This window comes from Tamandua tetradactyla, chromosome 3 (genome assembly GCF_023851605.1).
Source record: "Tamandua tetradactyla isolate mTamTet1 chromosome 3, mTamTet1.pri, whole genome shotgun sequence".
Lineage (NCBI taxonomy): Eukaryota > Metazoa > Chordata > Mammalia > Pilosa > Myrmecophagidae > Tamandua > Tamandua tetradactyla.
In genome coordinates, this window is record NC_135329.1 from 65,085,789 (window position 1) to 65,088,777 (window position 2,989).

The 2,989-nt window shown below is 36.7% G+C and overlaps 1 non-coding gene across 1 annotated transcript; it reads left to right on the forward strand.

The window, feature by feature from the left end:
- Positions 1–2,504: 2,504 nt before the first annotated feature.
- Positions 2,505–2,607, forward strand: LOC143678522 (U6 spliceosomal RNA). The gene has a single exon (XR_013173317.1). It is a non-coding gene; the product is annotated as a U6 spliceosomal RNA (small nuclear RNA).
- The last annotated feature ends 382 nt before the right edge of the window (positions 2,608–2,989 follow it).

Here is a 2,989-nt window from a genome sequence, read left to right on the forward strand (position 1 = left end):
AACAGCTAACAGCATTTTCTGCTTCTATGATACATTTGCTTGCTAGCAACTGCAAAACCAGAACATAATTTTAGCCTTTATAAGCACACCTTGAAAACCTCTAGGGGCTGCTCTCTGAATCTTCCTTCTTGGAAGTTTCTGAGACAGTAGCTGGATGGCTAATAAAGACTCCAAATTGGCTTGCAGTTTTGAATTATGTGGTCTCTCTTTCAGTGGACCCCACAACACAAGGAAAATCTGGGACATAACTTCCTCATGTAGATTGAAAACCTCCCCACATACATTTCTAAGTTTATTATTTACATATTCCACTTTTAACCCAACACTAGGATGTAATTCAGCCAAATCCTGTGACTTTGAAGGAAAAATATATTTTCCTGTAGTTTCCAATAACACACTGTGATGGTTAAGTTCTGGTGTCAACTTGGCCAATTTTTATGCCCAGTTGTCTGGTCAAGTAAGCACTGGCCTGACTGTTGCTACAAGGGCATTTTTTGGCTTTTTCATTAAATCATGAGATTTGATTGCATCTGTGGCCGATTACATCTGTGATCAACTAAAGTGTGCTTCACACAATGAGGTAATCCAATCATTTGAAGGCTTTTAAGGGAGAAAAGAGATTCTTTCACTGCTTCTTCAGCCAGCACCACTCTTGTTAAGTTCTTCCAGACCCTTCATGAGAGCTGCCAGCTTCACAGCCCACCCTGTGGAATTTGGAGCCTTCCATCCCCAGGGTGGCATGAGACATTTTATAAATCTCATATTACAGATCTCTCCTGTTGGTTCTGTTTTTCTAGAGAAGGCTGACTAACACACACATTAATAATTGCATTCTAAGCCCTCATCGTAAACATCTTTAATATCCATATTTTAACAATAGCCTCTTCAAAGCAATCTAGGCTTTTCTAGAAAAGTGTCGAGTGTCTTACAATTCATCTACCCTCTCCCATCACAAAATTACAATTCATCCACCTTCTACCCACAAAATTCCATATCCTATTTCCACAGATTCAGGTATTTTCAATAGCAGCACCCCTCTTCTGGTAAATTTTTTTTTAAAAAAATGACTTATTTAACACATTGTTATGGCAAATTCCACACAGTGAAGTTGGCTTAAACATTAGAAATGTGTTATCTCATGGTTTAAGAGACTACAAGGTTTCTTTCACCTGGGTCAGTAGGAATCTGAGCTGACTACAGAAAACTTTGATTTTCCTTGGTTTATTTGCGCTTCTCAATAAAATCTGTTGTTTCTCCTTCCTGTTCCAGGTCCCTGATGACTTTCTTCTTCTGTTTTTCTTTTCTTTATTTTTAGCCCAACAGTAATCTGGATTAAGACCCAACATCATTCAATTGGGTCACATCTTAGTTTAAAATAACATCTACATAGGATTCGATTTCTCATGTGTTCACACTCACATAAATAGAGATTGAAATTAAGAAAATGTATAAATTGATAATATAATTCAACATTTCACAGGTGGTACTATCAGATAGATACCTGGCTGCTTAAGTTTAACAGAGCAATGGTCCATCAAGCTTAACATACGTGTCTGGTGACCTGGATCTACTCAGCAAAATATTGTCTAGGAAATCACTGGTATTATTTTCCTAGGGCTATTGACATAAATCAACATGAACTTCCTTTCTTAAAAACACATAAATGGGGAGCAGGCCATGGTGGCTCAGCAGGTAGAGTTTTCACCTGCCATGCTGGAGACCCGGATTCAATTCCCAGAGACTGCACACCTGAAAAAAAAAGAAAAAAATACATATACATAAATGGATGGCCTCAAAGTTCTGGAAGTTAGAAATCTGAAACCAAGGTGTTGACAAAGAAATAATCCCTGTGAAGCTTATAAGGGAAAAAATATTTCTCTGCTATACTAGCTTCTAATGCCTTGTTGGAAATCCCTGATATTCCATGACTTGTATCTACAACATTTCTATCACTTCCTCTGTCCTCATGTGGCTTTCATCTCTCTATGACTGCCTGTCTACTCTCTCTTTTTTTAAGGATACCAGTAACATTGAATTTTGGGACAAACCAACATCAATATGGCCTCACTTTAACTTTGTTAACTTCATCTTCAATTATGCTATTTTTCAAATAAGACTACATACTGATGTCCTGGGAAAGGACATAAACCTATCAATTTGTGGGAACACAATACAACTAAAAGAACTATATTTGTCTTTGAAATGATTCACATGCATGGAACAAAGCAAGTATTTGAGAACCAGTAATTTACTTGGGATTAGTCCAAAGAGTTACTGTAAAAGTGTGTGCAAGAGAGATGGGACATTGGAAGATGTCATTGCATTATATGATAATAAGCACGTAAACAGCCCTGAATTCAACTTATTAAGGTATTCAAGATACTATTTACAATCTCATCAAGCATTGGGTGTCAGAATTGGGGAATTGAGAAATTCACCTCAAATGTAAGAATTTTTCATTGACATTAGCTTTGCAATCAATAACTCCTTCATTCTGTTCTTGTTTCTGCAGCACATATATATATTAAATTTGGAATGATACAGAGATGATTACCATATCCCCTGTGAAAGGAGGACATGCCAATTTGTGAAGATTTCCATAGGTGTGGACCATCAGTATCATACATTCAGACAAAAAGATAGAAAAAAGATTTCAAAAAATAAGCAGTGTATCAGGGATTTGAGTGACAGCATGAAGAACACATACATATATGTTATATGAGTCCCAAAAAGAGAAGAGAAATAAAAAGCAGAAAGACTACTTAAGGAAATAATGCCTGAAAATTCCCCAGCTATTATGAAAGATATGAAGATATTTGCCCAAGAGAAAAGTTTTCCATGTCCCTGCAAGTGACTGAGATTTAAACAAAGTGAGGCAGATTCCAGTTACATACAGACAAGTGTCCTAATACATCACGCATAAAGATGTCAGAATTAGCTTTACAATAAAGGTGAATTGTAGGTTTGGGTTGTGTTAGTCAGCTCAGTG